Genomic DNA, 17554 nt, shown 5'->3' with positions numbered 1-17554 from the left:
GCACAGACTCTCTTATTATTCCTTAATATAAATTTATGGGAAGCAGCAGCTGTAGACAACTAGCATGGTGATCCTTTTTAAAATACAATGGTGTTAAGCATCTGCTATACAGTGCTGAGGTGTAACTTATAGTTGAAATAATGAAGATCACAAGATGTCAGCACAGGTGCTGATATCTTGTGATCTCCACTATTTCAATCACAGCCCAAATCAAAGAAGCCTTTATCTTAACATGTGATCCTGTATTCTCTTAGACAGATTGCAGCAGGCCTTCCATTTTAACTTGGGAAAAGTATAGCATCCATTTCAATCTAGGTCACCATAGCTAGATGCAAGACTTAATTACATAGATTTTATTGATTATTTTTGTGACAGTGAAAACATTTATAAATCTATGCGAGTGAGGGTTTCTAAGAGGTTTAAAATTAAACTGTCTGAGGTAATTTAAGCTCTCCTGTCCATCGATCAAAATCAAGTTGTTTTAATTACTGCTGCATTAAAACATAGATATGAGAACGGAAGTCCTGGCAGAAGTATCACAGAAACAGGTTCAGTAAAAATTTGTAACAAACAAATATTTATTGATAAATCCAATATAAAACTATATGGGCTGAATGTTAAATCCGTGAATCTTGATGTATGGTGTCCTTCAACAAATAGACAGAGACTGCAGAGAAACAATCAACAGGTGTTTACTGGGTGAGGGTTGCTCTAAAACTAACAGTACAGATCCCTACTCAGGGTTATATACAGGTGTGGTCACTGCCGGTACTACAGTATACAGGAGCTGTAAAAAGTAGTTCTCCCCTTAAAGTTACATACACTACAATTCCTCCCCTTTTAGATTAACAGTACCATAACATTCATTTAACAATTAACACTTTTAACATGCAACATTAACTGAAAATAGTCCATTTATAAATTCAGTCTTTGGGGCGGCTTCCTGATCCTTTCTGGATAGCGCCTTTCCTGAGTGTCTTGCTCTTGGTGCGGAGGCGATTCTGGCCCCCTGTCGTCGGTTGGTTCATCAGCTTCCGATGCTACTGTTTCTGGGGTAGATGCTACCTGTATGTCGGGTTCATTACCAGGTACGCGAGACATGGGGTTGACTCGTTCCTGTGACGCTAGGATCTGGTCGACATGGCGTCTCACAGTGTTCTCCCCAACATCCACTGTGTACATTAGTGGCCCCTGCCATGTGCATATCGTTCCTGGTTGCCATTTCTCTGTTCGGTAGTCGCGGGCCAAGACTGGTTGCCCTACATTGAAGCTCCTTGTCGGCTTCTCATTGATGTGCTGGAATTGCTTATTCTCAACATTTCTTCGTACATTTGGTCTGAGCAAATCCAGACGAGATCTCAACCTTCGGTTAAAGAACATCATGGCCGGGGTCTGGTTGGTAACTGCATGTGTCGCATTTCTGTAGGCTAACAGGAAATTGTCCACCTTATGCTGCAGTGGAATGTCGTCATCGCACATGGCCCTTATTGCCTTTTTAAAGGTTTGTACGAACCTCTCAGCCAATCCATTGGTGGCTGGATGATACGGGGCGGATGTGTAATGCCTTACCCCATTCCTTTTCATAAATTTCCGAAACTCTTTGGACACAAACTGTGGTCCGTTATCAGAGCAAATCTGCTCTGGCAAGCCGTTCCTGGCAAATATGGTCCGTAGGACTGCAATCGTTTTCTCCGTGGTGGTGGAGGACATTTTGATCACCTCAGGCCATTTCGAGTGCGCATCCACGGCTATTAAAAACATTGAGTCCATGAATGGACCAGCAAAATCAATATGCACCCGTTGCCATGGAGAGGAGGGCCACTCCCATGGGTGTAGAGGGGGATGTGGTGGTGCATTTTGGACCTTCTGGCATCCTGAGCAGCTCTTTGTCAGGTCCTCGATTTGCTGATCGATCCCCGGCCACCACACATAAGCCCTAGCAAGGCTTTACATTTTCACCCCTCCCAGATGGCCTTCGTGAAGCTCATTGAGCACTCTCTCCCTTAACTTGGGTGGCATTACCACTCAGGATCCACACATCAAGGTCCCCTGGCATACTGACAGCTGTTCTCTTCTGGATGAGCATGCTGGCAACAGTGAGTCGCCATGTGTTGGCCATCCCTTCACCGTCAAGTCATATACCCGAGACAGTGTCGGGTCATTTCGGGTCTCCTTCTCTATATCCGCGTTAGTTACTAGCAAGCGTTCAATTATAGTCGAATAAAATATTTCGACAGGGTCCACTGCCGGTGCTTCCTCCGCTGTAGGCACTGGCAGGCGTGATAGCCCATCAGCGTTTCCATGCTGTTTCATGCCCTTATACTCGATTTCATATTGGTTCGCCCCTAGAAAAAGGGACCATCTTTGTAGCCGTTGCGCAGTCATCACCGGAACGCTCTTCTTTGGATTAAAGATGGAGACAAGTGGTTGGTGGTCGGTCAGCAAGGTGAACTTCTGCCCGTGCAGATAGTGGTTGAACTTTTTCACTCCCCACACTAGGCTGAGGGCCTCCCTGTCAATCTGGGCGTAGTTATGCTCGGCTGAGGTTAGTGACCGAGGCGCAAAGGCTACTGGCCTCTCCGAGCCGTCCGGGAATTTGTGCGACAGCACCGCTCCAATACCATAGGGTGATGCATCACACACCAACCGAATTGGTAGTGCTGGGTTGAAATGAGCCAACACCTCTTTTGATGTGATCAATTCTTTGCACTTCTGGAAAGCTCGTTTACATTCGTCATTCCACTTCCATGGTACCTCTGTTTGCAGTAGGGTGTTCAGTGGGTGTAGTACTGTAGACAAATTCGGCAAGAACTTATGGTAGTAGTTCACCAGCCCGAGGAACGACCTCAGTTGTGACACATTTTCCGGTGCTGGAGCCTTGACTACTGCCTCAATCTTTTCAGGGGACTTATGTAACCCCTCTTCATCAATAACGTGGCCACAATACTGTTGTGTATGTACCTTTATGAGAAGAACTGATTTTATACTGCAGCACCGGCAGTGACCACACCTTTACATAAAGCCATAGCAGGCTTCTGTACTTCAGTCTTAAGTTACCCTCTGTTCAGTAAATACCTGTTATTATTGTTCTCCTGCAGTCCGTGTATTATTGATACTCGGACACTACACTGGCGACGAACAGGTTCGAATTCACCTGCAGTACTGCATCACCTCACGGGGACCTTTCCCTGAGAAGAAGCTTCTTGGAGGTCGAAGTCAGAGCAACGGGCGTCGACCGCGGGCAACCGCCCAAGGATCCATCGGAGTTCGGAGAATTGCAGGGGAGGCTGTGGAGAGCTGGGCTTGGCTCCCCAGTCAAGGTGTTCCAGCAAATCGTGCTGGTAGCAGGTAGTGCGCTGACCCTTCCGGACTGCGGCGGGCTCGAGCTCAATCGAGTGGCTCTGCAAAGGGGCCGTGCAGCGTCGTCGGGAGGAAAGAGAGAGAGGGTGGAGTGCACAGGGCGCGGTTGGTGCTCAAGAACCGGGCAGCGTAGAGAAAATAAAACGAGGGGAAGGAAAAGTGAGACGCGCCGAAGCCGCGGGTTGCCGCCATTACCCTGTAGAATGCTAGGAGCAGCGTGGCAGCAAGGGGAAGAAGGAAAAGCGCGGGAGGCGCCATTTTAATCCATTGGTGAAGAAGAAAAAGCACGGGAGGCGCCATTTTAAATCACCCAAGATGCCGAAAAGTGGCAGTATCACTGCTTTCGACAACGAGGTAGAAGACTGGACCACGTATGTGGAAAGAATTGAAGTGTACTGCAATGCCAATGAGGTGGCCAATGGAAAGAAGGCGTCGGTATTATTAAATTTGATGGGCGCGAGAACGTACGGCCTATTGCGGAATTTAATTACCCCAGCTAAACCAATGGAGAAAAGTTTTGAAGAGATTGTTAATACCTTACAGGAACACCTAAACCCTACACCGCTGCTGATAGCAGAAAGATTCAAGTTCCATAAAAGAAACCAGCACAAAGATGAGAGCAATGCTGACTATCTTACGGAACTACGCAAGTTATCGAAGCACTGCCAGTTCGGAGCAGGACTGGCAGACACCTTACGGGATAAGTTTGTCTGCGGGCTCCAGAGTGAAGGAACCCAGAAACGACTACTTTCGGAAAAGGACCTGACGCTAGAATAGGCTTTCAGCGTGGCAGTATCCTACGAAGCAGCAGCACGGGGAGCTGCGGAAATACAACAGAAACCACAAGAATACAGCGCTAACGAAATGGCGTATGGAGCAGAAAAGTGCTATCGCTGCGGCAGAACAACCCATGATCAGAAGGACTGCTGGTTTAAGGACAAAGTATGCAGGCAATGTGGGAAAATGGGACACATAGCAAGAGTCTGCAGGTCGGGAAAGAAAACCAACACTACAAGAACTACTAAGGAAAAGTACAAGAAAGTAAAGAAATTGACAGACAGTAGTTCGGAAGATCAGGAGAGTGATAATGGCAGGAGACTAAGTTGTCTAAAATTACACAACGTGATCGCAAAGGAGGATCACCGAACCATTTGGGTCACCCTCATGATAGCAGGGTCCCCAGTAAAGATGGAATTGGACACAGGATCAGCCCTAACTGTCATGAATTGACGAGACTATGAGCGGCTATTCTCACACATACCCTTGAAGGACACGTCCATTGTATTGAAGACATACACGGGGCAAAAAGTCTACCCCAGAGGAAAAATAAGGGTGCCAGTTGAATACAACGGCAAGGAAACACAGAAACTGTATCTATATATACTACAAGATGGAGGACCACCATTATTGGGACGTGAATGGATCCAAAAAATACAATTGGATTGGCATTCCATTCAGGCGCTAACTGTGACTGACAAAAAGGATGATGACGTCACACCTGGACGACTGTCAAAAATTCTAACTGACGCGAAAGAGGTGTTCCAACAAGGACTTGGGACTCTAAAAGGAGTAACGGCAATGATAAAAATCGAAGATAACGCAAACCCAAAAATTTTTAAGGCCAGACCGGTACCGTACGCGATCCGCCCAGCCGTTGAAGCAGAGCTGGAGAGTCTGGAGCATTCGGGTGTGCTGTCCAAGGTGGACTGGAGCGAGTGGGCCACACCCATCGTTCCTGTAATGAAGAAATCATTGAGCAGCACGCCTGGGTAGCCGAAGAAGGTTCGCATCTGTGGGGACTTCAAGGTAACTGTGAACCCAGTCCTGCACACAGTACAATATCCACTTCCACGGATAGAAGATATTTTCGCCTCACCATCTGGAGGGAAATGCTTTACGAAGATTGATCTGGCCCAAGCGTATCTACAAATGGAGGTGGAAGAAGCATCTAGAAAATACCTCACGATAAACACTCACAAAGGCCTTTACCAGTACAATCGACTGGTATTTGGGGTAGCATCAGCCCCGGCTATTTGGCAGAGGGCGATGGAACAAGTCCTGCAAGGGATCCCAGGGACCCAGTGTTATTTGGACAACATCCTGGTTACAGGCGAAAATGACAGTGAACACCTTGCCAACCTGGAGCAGGTGCTCACTAGATTACAGAAATATGGGCTACGAGCCAACCGCCCCAAATGCGAGTTCTTCAGGAGACAAATCTCGTATTGTGGCCACATGATTGATGAGGAAGGGTTGCATAAGTCGCCAGACAAGATTGAGGCTGTAGTCAAGGCTCCAGCACCGGAAAATGTGTCGCAACTGAGGTCATTTCTCGGGTTGGTGAACGACTACCATAAGTTCTTCCCAAATTTATCTACAATTCTGCACCCACTGAACGCCCTGCTGCAAACTGGAGTAACATGGAAATGGAGTGATGAGTGTAAGCGTGCATTTCAGAAATGTAAATGCCTAATCACTTCAAAAGAAGTATTGGCCCACTACAATCCAACACGACCGATTCGGTTGGCATGTGATGCGTCTCCCTACGGCACCGGAGCGGTGCTGTCACACAAATTCCTTGACGGTTCAGAGAGGCCAATAGCCTTCGCGTCGCGCTCGTTAACCTCAGCCGAGCGTAACTACGCCCAGATTGACAGGGAGGCCCTCAGCCTGGTGTGGGGGGTGAAGAAGTTCAATCACTATCTGCACGGGCAGAAATTCACCCTACTGACTGATCATCAGCCCCTGGTCTCCATTTTTAACCCAAAGAAGGACGTTCCGGTGATGACGGCGCAACGGCTGCAAAGATGGTCACTTTTTCTAGGGGCACATCAGTACGACATAGAGTACAAGGGTACGAAACAGCATGGAAACGCTGATGGGCTGTCGCGCCTACCGTTGCCTACGGTAGAGGAAGCACCTGCAGTGGACCCTGTTGAGATATTCCATGCGACCATAGTCGAATGTCTACCTGTTACAAACTCAAGTATAGAGAAGGAAACCCGAAACAACCCGACACTCTCTCGGGTCTATGATTTGACGGTGAAGGGATGGCCAGCACATGGCGACTCACTGTTGCCAGCATTCTCGCCAAGGAGAGAACAGCTGTCAGTGTGCCGGGGGACCTTGATGTGTGGATCCCGAGTGGTGATTCCACCCAAGTTGAGAGATAGAGTGCTCAATGAGCTTCATGAGAGTCATCTGGGAGGGGTAAAAATGAAGAGCCTAGCCAGGGCGTTTGTGTGGTGGCCGGAAATCGATAAAGAAATCGAGGATATGGCCAAGAGATGCACAGGATGCCAGAAGGTCCAAAACGCTCCATCACAGGCCCCGCTACATCCATGGGAGTGGCCCTCATCTCCACGGCAACGGGTACACATTGATTTTGCTGGTCCATTTATGGACTCAATGTTTCTAATCGCCGTGGACGCCCATTCGAAATGGCCAGAGGTCATCAAAATGTCGTCCACCACCACGGAGAAAACTATTGCAGTCCTACGGACCATCTTCACCAGGAATGGCTTGCCAGAACAGATTTGCTCCGACAATGGGCCACAGTGTGTGTCCGAGGATTTCCGGAGGTTTCTGAGGAATAATGGGGTGAAACATTACACATCTGCCCCATATCATCCAGCCACAAATGGATTGGCTGAGAGGTTTGTTCAGACCTTTAAAAAGGCAATAAAGGCGATGTATAACGACGACATACCACTACAACAAAAGGTGGATAATTTCATGTTTGCTTACCGGAATGCGACACATGCAGTCACCAACCAAGCTCCAGCCATAATGTTCTTCAACCGAAGGCTAAGATGTCACCTGGATTTGCTCAAACCAAACATAAGACGAGATGTTGAGGATAAGCAATTCCAGCACATCAATGAGAAGCCAACCAGGAGCTTCAAGATCGGGCAACCAGTCTTGGCCCGCGACTACCGAACAGAAAAATGGCAGCCAGGAACGATATGCACACAGCAGGGACCACTGATGTACACAGTGGACGTTGGAGAGAGCATCGTGAGATGCCATGCTGACCAGATTCTAGAGTCACAGGAACAAGCCAAAACCATACCACGAGCATGTGCACCTGGTAATAAACCTGAAGTACAGATTGCGTCTACCTCAGAAGCAGTTGTATTGGAAGCTGACGAACCAACCAATGACAATGAGCCAGAATCGACTCCGCCGCAAGAACAGGATACTTGAGAAAGGCGCTATCCAGTCAGGATCAGGAAGCCTCCTCAAAGACTGAACTTATAAATGATTATTTCAGTTGATGTATATAGTACAGAGAAAATTGTAATTGTAATTAGTTATTATTTAGTTGTTCAATGAATGTTATGTACTGTTTATCTAAAAGGGGAGGAATTGTTGTGTATGTACCTTTAAGAGAAGAACTGATTTTATACTGCAGTACCGGCAGTGACCACACCTGTATATAAAGCCATAGCAGCCTTCTGTACTTCAGTCTTAAGTTACCCTCTGTTCAGTAAATACCTGTTATTAATGTTCTCCTGCAGTCCGTGTATTATTGATACTCGGACACTACAAATACGAGATCTGCTTCTGGAAAAACTCGCATTTGTGGCGATTAGCTCGGAGCCCATATTCCTTCAATCTAGTGAGCACCTGCTCCAGGTTGGCGAGGTGATCACTGTCATTTTCGCCCGTGACCAGGATGTCGTCCAAATAACACTGGGTCCCTGGAATCCCTTGCAGGACTCGATCCATTGCCCTTTGCCAAATAGCCGGAGCTGATGCTACCCCAAACACCAGCCGGTTGTATTGGTAGAGACCTTGATGAGTGTTGATCGTGAGGTACTGTTTCGAGGCTTCTTCTACCTCCATTTGCAGGTACGCCGGGGACAGATCAATCTTAGTGAAGTGTTTTCCTCCAGATAGCGAGGCGAAAATATCTTCAATCCGCGGAAGCGGATATTGTACCGTGTGAAGGACTGGGTTCACTGTCACCTTAAAGTCCCCACAGATGTGAACCTTCTTTGGTTCCCCAGGCGTATTACTCAACGACCTCTTCATTACAGGAACGATGGGTGTAGCCCACTCGCTCCAGTCCACTTTGGACAGTACTCCTGAACGTTCCAAACCTTCCAGCTCTGCTTCGGCGGCTGGGCGGATCACATAAGGTATCGGTCTGGCCTTAAAAAACTTTGGGCTTGCATTTTCCTCTATTTTGATCGTCGCTGTTATGCCTTTTAGTGTTCCGAGTCCCTGCTGGAACACTTCTTGTGCGTCAGTTAGCATTTTTGACAGTCGTCCAGGTGTGACGTCATCATCCTTTTTGGCATCTACAGTCAGTGCTTGTATGGAATACCAATCTAGCTGTATCTTCCGGATCCATGCACGTCCTAGTAGTGATGGTCCTCCATCTGGCAATACATATAGGTCCATTTTTGGTGTTTCCTTGCCGTTATATATAACGTTCACCCTTATTTTTCCTTTGGGGTAGACTTTTTGCCCCGTGTACGTCTTCAAGACAATCTCTGTATCTCTCAAGGGTATATGTGAGAATAGCCGCTTGTAGTCCCTTTGGTTTATGACTGTTAGGGCTGATCCTGTGTCCAATTCCATTTTCACTTGGACTCCGTCTATCTTGAGCGTGACCCAGATAGTTTGGTGATCCTCCATTTTGATCACATTATGTAGTTTCAGGCAACCCAGCTCCTTGCTTCCGGAGTCTGTATCACTTTTCTGTTCGTCTGAACTACTCTCCATCACCTTATGTACCTTTTTGTACTTCTCCTGTGGAGATTTCTTGCTGCTGGTTTTCTTTCCCGACCTGCAGACTCTTGCTATGTGTCCTACTTCTCCACACTGTCTGCACACTTGGTCCTTGAACCAACAATCCTTATGGTCGTGTGTTGTTCTGCCGCAGCGATAACACTTCACTGCTCCATATGACATTTCATTTGTGCCATATTCTTGTGGTCTCCGTTGTATCTCTGCAGCGCCCCGTGCGGCTGCTTCGTGTGATACTGCCATGCTGAAAGCCTTGTCCAGCGTAAGATCCTTTTCTGATAGAAGCCGTTTCTGGGTTCCTTCACTTTGAAGCCCACACACAAACTTGTCCCTTGAAGTATCTGCTAGTCCCATTCCAAACTGGCAGTGTTTCGATAGCTTGCGCAGTTCCGTTAAATACTCAGCATTAATTTCGTCTTTATGCTGGTTCCTTTTGTGAAACTTAAATCTTTCTGCTATCAGCAGCGGTGTGGGGTTTAAGTGGTCCTGTAGGATTGCCACTATGCTTTCAAAATCCTTTTCCACTGGCTTCTCTGGGGTTACTAGGTTTCGCAGTAAGCCATACGTTTTTGCACCCATGGAATTCAACAATACCAGTGCTTTCCTGGCATCTGGCACTTCATTCGCCTTGCAGTACACTTCTATGCGTTCTACATATGTCGCCCAATCTTCGACTTCATTGTCGAACGCTGTGACACTGCCACTCTTCGGCATCCCTGGGTGTGGTTAGACTGGCTTAAAATGGCGTCTCCCACGCTCTCCCTTCTTCTCCGCTGGCTCAAAATGGCGTCTCCTGCGCTCTCCCTTCTTCTCCGCTGCGGCTCAAAAATGGCGTCTCCCGCGCTCTCCCTTCTTCTCCGCTGCGGCTCAAATGGCGTCTCCCGCGCTTTCCTTCCTTCCCCCGCGGACGCTGCTCAGCCCTTGAACACCGGCCGCGCTCTGTGCATTTTCCTGCGCGCCTCCCTCGCTGACGCCACTCGGTCCTGAACCCCGGCTGCGCCCCGTGCGCTCTACCCTCTCTCTCTTTTTTTTTTTGCTCGTCGACGCCGCTCGGTCTTCAACCCCAGCTGCGCCCTGTGCGCTTTACCCTCTCTCTTACCCCGTCGACGCTGCTCGGCCTTCCCCTATGCCGTCGGTCGGCTCCAGCCGTCGCCGTCCAGGAAGGGGTCTGCGCCGTACCTGCTGCCAGCCCGTCTCGCTGGAGTCTCTGCCGGATGGTCGACGCCCGTGCCCCTGGAATCAGCCTTCTTCTGCAGAGTTGCAGGTAGGTTCGAATCGACTCGTCGCCAATGTTAAATCCGTGAATCTTGATGTATGGTGTCCTTCAACAAATCGACAGAGACTGCAGAGAAACAATCAACAGGTGTTTACTGGGTGAGGGTTGCTCTAAAACTAATAGTACAGATCCCTACTCAGGGTTATATACAGGTGTGGTCACTGCCGGTACTACAGTATACAGGAGCTGTAAAAAGTAGTTCTCCCCTTAAAGGTACATACACTACACTGATTTTCCTGACCTTTGCTCTGAAGGAACGTGTATTTCCTGCATGCATAGATCAGGAAAAAGGCAACAGAGACCCATTTACACGAGGTATCCACCCACTACTTTTGGCCCGGGATTTCCTCTGAGGTTTGGAGCTCCATCTGCACCTGCAATAGGTGCAGGTCTGGCATCCAGATGTTAAGGTAGGCGAGGGTGTTCTCGGCTTCCTGTCTCAATTTTATCTCGCTGTTGATCAGGGGCATAAGAACACCTCAAGAAGTTATGCCAGCATCATCCTCAGATTGGAGGGTCTGAGGAGGCCAGCGGCAAGCTGAGGAGTACCCCAAGGGTAGGTGCAACAAGCTGTATCCACCAGATCTTTAGGTCTTGGGGCTCTTCAGCAACAGTCAGAAAGCCCTGAGGGTGGAAAGCAGGCCTGCACCTGTGCTTCTTTTTCTGCACCCATTTGCCAATATAAAGCACTGGTGGGGGTGGACTTGCACTAGGGATGCAACTGGACCATATTAAAACCCTGCTGCAGTAAAATTGTTCAGAGTAAGACTGGACAGGCACAGCGCTCTTGATGTGCCTGTCCAGTACCAGGGCGGGGTGGGGGGAGCCAGGAAAATCAGCCCCAAAACTCTAAATTTGCTGAAGGCACTCCTGAAAGACTTTGGCATCTCCAATGACTCCCTTATTGGCATGCTGCTTAGCATCTCCATTGCTCCTTCACTCAAATGTGTCATGAACACACTCCACCTTGTTCTAGAGCTTCATGTGCGGGTCCAGACAATGTCAGCAAGCTAGTAATCATACAAGACACTACAACCCAGCCTGATCTTGTTCTTACCTGATGCAGGCATACTTTGCAATAAAAGTCACTGAATAGTGATGATAGTTGCCAATGGAATTAGAATCATTGGCCCGTAATTTCCGATAGGAGGCTTCCTGCATGCGGATGCCTCCTATTGGAAAAAAATCTACGAACTTACCTGAGGACTCCCGAGGTCCGGACACTTCCGCTCGTGGGCCTCTCCGAAGTTGAAATGCGCAGGGCCCACGTATCCCAGAGGCGCATGCAGTTCGCAAGCATCCCTGGGATCACGTGAGCCAGTCCAGCCAATAGGAGAAGGGAGTCCCCCTTCATACTTTTGACAGATAGACCTGTCAAATATATGAATGGAGATCACCCCAAAAAGACATTAAATAATTTTTTTAAAGCCATCACGTTTTTAAAATGAGTTAAAATAACATTAAATTAAATATTTTAAACAAAAATGTAATTTTTTGAAAAAAATAATTAATGTTTTTTACAGGGCTAAAAATAAACTTACCTTTTTTCAATGTATTTTTAAATTATAAATGCTTTTACCAGGCGTAAGAATTCTAAAGATTTTCTGCGGGCAGAGGGGCTCCAGAAAGTGGAACTCTCTGCCCGCAGAGGCCCTTCTCTGGGCAGGCGTTCGATCTGTCAAGAGCATTCTTGACAGATCGGAAATGTCGGTTTTCAGCGCATGCGCTCTGTAGGCATCGGAAAATACGGGCCACAAGGTTTTACAGCACAGAAGGAAGCCATTCAACCCATCACATCTGTGCCACCTCTCTGAAAAAGCTATCCACTTAATCCTGTTCCCCATACCATTACATTTTTTTCTTTTCAAATATTTATCCATTTCCCTTTTAAAAGTTATCATGGATTTTGCTTCCACCACTGCTTCTGGTAGGGCATTCAATGTCCTAACAAACCTCCATGTAAAAAAAATGCTCCTCACCTTTCCCTTTGTTCTTTCAGTGATGATCTTAAATTTATGCTCGTTATTTGCTGACTCACCAACCAGTAGAAATCGTTTTTCCAATTTGTTTTAACAAAGCCTCTCATAATAATGAACATCTCCAGTAGATTTCCTTTTAACTTTCTTTGTTCTAATGAAAGGAACCCCAATTCATTTAGTCTCTCCTCATAACTAAAGCATATCATTCCTCAGACCATCAAAGTTATTCTCTTCTGCGCCCTCTCAATGACCTTGACATCCTTCTTGAAGTAAGACACCCAAAACTGGATACAGAGTTCTAACTGCACCTAATAATTACTCCACAATAAATTTCAACTGGCATAAATTTACTAAATTTACTAACCTGCTTTTGTTCTCTTGAAGTCCCTTGCAGTCCCCGTCATAGATAACCATGCTCTCTATTTTGGTGTTGTCTGCAAATGTTGATATTGTGCCCCTATACCCAAGTTAGTATCATTTATATATATTGAGAAGAGCAATGGTCCCAACACTGACCTCCAATGTATTTCCAGCAATTTTGTTTTTGTTTAAACTTCAACTTAATTGTGTTGCAGGGCAGCCATCGGAATCATTCAATCTACAAAATATATTTTTTTAAATCTCTTATCAGCCTCCATCCAAAGCTATCGAGATGTCAGTTTGTCATATACCATTACTATCTAATTCCCAGATGTTAATTGCTCAATGTCCAAGGTTGGGAATTTCCTTAGAGCTGCTCCCACTCCACTGGCGTAACTTCACCAGAAGTATGTCGGAAACCCACACGCTTCCAACGAAGTTACGGCAGCAGAGCAGAAGCAGCTCTGTGGAAATTCCAAGCCCAAATTTCTAATATCTATTTCAATAAGGTATGTATACTGATGTATACTGAAAGGGAATTAATCTTTACCAATGCAGCCTGGCTTTAGAGTACATTTAATTCACTTCCATAGCATAGTCAATGCTTGACCCTGTTCCATGAGATAAGGCATTGTAGGAAAATGGGGTACACTATTAGGAACATAGGAATTGCTAGATGAAAAAATACCAAGGTCCATCTAGTTCGCCTTCTACCACCCTGGTAGTTGTATGATACAACGATAATAGAGCTGTTGGCTAATCATAGCAATCAATCTCTATCAATTAGTCTACAACAAACCCAGGCATAATGTGGGGAAAGCCCCAGTGATGGAGAGCTTTGGGAACCATAGGCTCAAAGACATCTGTTCCTCCCAAGTGTGCTACACTTACCATAAGTCATGTCTCAAATTACTATTTGGTTCCTCTAGTCCCAATTCTACAATTCCTACTCACTCTTCTCCATCCCCTACTTAGGCACCTAACTGTTGGATAGTTAAGATTTTGCAGAGAAACTTAACCTCATCACAGAGAGAAAGTTAATGAATTAAATGACCTGAAACTTATTTAAAGGAAAGCAGGAAATTGTTAGATTATATAAAAGTTACGGCAGTGGAGTGGGAGCAGCTCTAAGGAAATTCCCAACCTTGGACATTGAGCAATTAACATCTGGGAATTAGATAGTAATAGTATATGACAAACTGACATCCTGATAGCTTTGGATGGAGGCTTATAAGAGGTTTAAAAATATATATTTTGTAGATTGAATGATGAAAGCAGTTCAAAAAAGAAAGAACTTGCAGTAGCTAAAATGGTGAGAGGTCCTCCAGCTGAGCAGGACCAGGTACAGTGAGAGCATAGGTCAGCCTCTTCCCACTATCCAGTATCTAGTAACAAAACTGGGAAGTTACTCAGAAACTCAGGGATTAGAAAAGAAGGTGATGGACACAGAAGGAGGTGAGGGACCTATCACAGATACAGTGCTGGGGAATGAAAATTTATAGCAGTGCGTACATGGGAGTACTGCAAGGGGCTCTGGGGCAACATTGTGGAACAAGGGAATACTAGGAAAAAGCCAGCGGAAATCTGTGCGTCTTAACTTGGTTGGGATCTGCAATGACAGCACCCTGTCTCAACCAGCGTCACCCATGCCATCTCAAGTTTTTTAATCCCCCTCTTCCAGCTCCTTCACGGATTCCCACTTTAACCACTGCCCAAATGTAGCACTATCAAACCAGGAAGGGAGAAGGTAAATTGACTGTACATAAAGCTCACAAAGCAGCTCAAAAGGTAAGTGGGAGAAAAAGCTTCAGAAGGAAAGAATTAACCTAAAGAAAGTTGGCACAGAAATAACAAATTGTCTATTAACACTTATAACAATGGAGAAAGAAGATAACAAGTTAAGCAAGAAGGAGAGAAATCCTAAAATCCCTGGTAAAAAGAAATTGAGCAAACTACAGGTTGAACCTAAGCACACTGAGCCTCTCACAAGACAACCGTGGCTCCTAATCACCAATCATCAACTGATGCATGTCTGCCTGCTACAGCTGCCAGGCGCTCCTGCTGAGGAGCACCAACTGCAGTGAGTACAAGTCAGGAAATCATAGACCACAGCCTCGGATTTCACTAATCCTCTGTAGATCTACTATCCTGCAGTCACCTCAGGTTTAAGTCACTCCTGAACAAGCCTGTGGCTTCCTTTTGCTCCACCTGCGCATATTCCACCGTGTCCAACACTGCACCCACTGCTCTTCCAAATGCAAACTGTCTCATCACCCTGTTCTGACTGAGTGAAAATTGAGGAAAAGCCCGGTGTAGTGATCAGGCCCTGACCTTTGTAATGAGTGTCATAATCAGATTTTTGGTGGGAATGACAGTCCCCAGAGAAGTAAATGAAACTGTCAAGAATCCTGTTAAATATATCCTAGTCACAGAATTAGTTTCTATATCAGTTTCCATTTCCCTCAAGAAAATAACTAAAACAAATCTTTTGGTAGTTTCTTTCTGAATACTCAGACCTTGGTATCAGATTTGTTTTGACTGTTTCTAGACTTTCACAGGATACTGAGAAAACTCTTGGCAGTGATGCATTGTTTGACAAATCTAAATCTGCTAAATACCACATTCTATGGGATCGTGTTCTGATTGCTGGTTGGATGCCAACAGAGCCCTTATTTTCTGTTGCTAATCCATCTTCTAAGTTCCCACACCACACACCATCCCCCAACCAATATGCCATACAGGTGATCTGCTCCCATGCCTTTGCCAATACTGTTCTGCTGTAATCAGACATGAGGAAGTATACAAGAGCATGCTGGACTGTCTCATCCTCTAACTTTGGCTTTCTCCCTTGGAACAAAGCTTTCATGTCCACTTTCATTTAAAGTCCAGTCCAGTTAAGAACTGGAAACATGAACCCACATCCTAGAATTCTGAGGCAAACCACATAGGGACCTCAATGTGCTGCACCAGCTGTCAACTTCTGGCCAGACATTTCTGCATTGCTTCCAAATACTGTCTCCAGCCCTGTCATATGGACTTGCAAGAAAATCTGTCGACACGCTCTCCAAGAATATTTTGAAATTTAAATTATGAATGGTACATTCTGATTAAATGTGATTTTTCTTACTTCAGAATTGATATAATTTTAATTGTTTTTTAAACTATTGGAAAAATAGACTGTTGGATTTATCTGTATTCAAAAAATCAACCTGATCATCACTTCCCTAAAAGCTACCCAATCATCAAATGGAACTGAGAAACGTGTTACCATGTATTTACAGCATAGAAACAGGCCATTTGGCCCAACAGATCTATGCCGGTGCTCTACACAGGCCTCCTCCTATCCCTTCTTGCAAGATAAATTACAAAGCTAACTCAATCCTTATTACTGTCAGACTTTCAGATCCTCAGCAGTTTACCCCATATTTTCCTTTGACCCTCCTCCCTTCCTCTCCTGTATCCTTCCTTTCACAGAGAAACTCTTCCCTCCACCTGTCCCCACCACCATTCACAAAATCACTCTCCATGCTGTGTTGCTCCAATCACTACCAGTTCCACTTCCTAACTGATGTTGCTACTTCATTCTAGGACCAGACTCTCACTTACTTCAGGCAGGAATTCCTCATCTTGTAAAATCTATGGCAAGGTCAGGATTTCTCCTTGAAATGCATGTTATAATGGCCCAGTAATTCCGGGCACAACGCGTGAGTACGGACGGGGTACTCACGCGTGTGCCCGGAGGAATTGCTGGTTTTCAGCATGCACAGCGCATGCGCTGAAAACCGGCATTTCCTGTCCTCTGACCCAAGGGGTTAAGAGGCAGAACGCGCGCGACTGCACAGGCAGCGCGTGCGCAGTGAAATTCCTTTTTTTTTTCAGAGTTGCGCGTGTGTAAAGGCCTCCGGTCTTTACGCATTGAAAAACCACACGTAAGTACTTAGTTTTTCAGATAAGTGGGCTTTTAGTACAATTGAGAAAAAAAATTTCCACAGGTTTGTTATTTTTAAAGAATTTACAGTAAGGTAAGTTTAGTTTTAGCCCCGATTTTTTATATAAATTTTTTTTTCAAATTTTAAAATTATTGTTTAAAATAGTTTTTCAGAGTTCTTTATTGTTCATTTAAGTAGTACAATGTTTTTTTAAATTTTCTTTCAGGTTTAAGTAGTGTTTTGGGGCCAGGAGTTTTCATGAGTTTGACAGCTCTTACTGTCCTTGGCCTCTTGTACTGTTCCACGGAAGCTCAACGTAAACTCGAGGAACAGCACCTCATCTTCCGATTAGGCAGTCTGCAGCCTTCCGGTCTCAATATCGAGTTCAACAATTTCAGATCATAACCTCGGCCCCTATTTCATTTTCACTTATATTTTTCCACTCCTTTCCTTTCCCCCCCCCCCCTCCTTTCCTTTTGTTTCTCTCTCACACCTGGCAGCTATCTTTTGCCCTGCCAGTACACTTTACACCTAATCACAGCCTATTACCATCTCGTCTAGCTTCTAATCTCTTTTACTTCTTTTGGTTCTTTTATTCTTTTGTCCGATCGCAGCCCTGCCTTCGATCTAGTTCCTTTTCTCTCCAGTTTTGAAGAAGGGTCAAACCCGAAACGTCAACTCAAATTTCTCTCCACGGATGTTGCCTGACTTGCTGAGTTTTTCCAGCATTTTCTGTTGTTATTTCGGATTTCCAACATCTGCAGTATTTTGCTATCGTACTAGTGTTTGGTTCACTGCCACACCTCTTCTAGGAATGCCTACCTTGAAGAAGTTCTGCTCTTCTCTGCGACGGGATCTCCGTTTGGCTCTTCAACCTTGTTCATCTTCATTAC

Source organism: Somniosus microcephalus, chromosome 4 (genome assembly GCF_052327205.1).
Source record: "Somniosus microcephalus isolate GS21.2 chromosome 4, FLI_Smic_1.0, whole genome shotgun sequence".
NCBI lineage: Eukaryota > Metazoa > Chordata > Chondrichthyes > Squaliformes > Somniosidae > Somniosus > Somniosus microcephalus.
Note: the sequence above shows the minus strand (reverse complement) of the source record.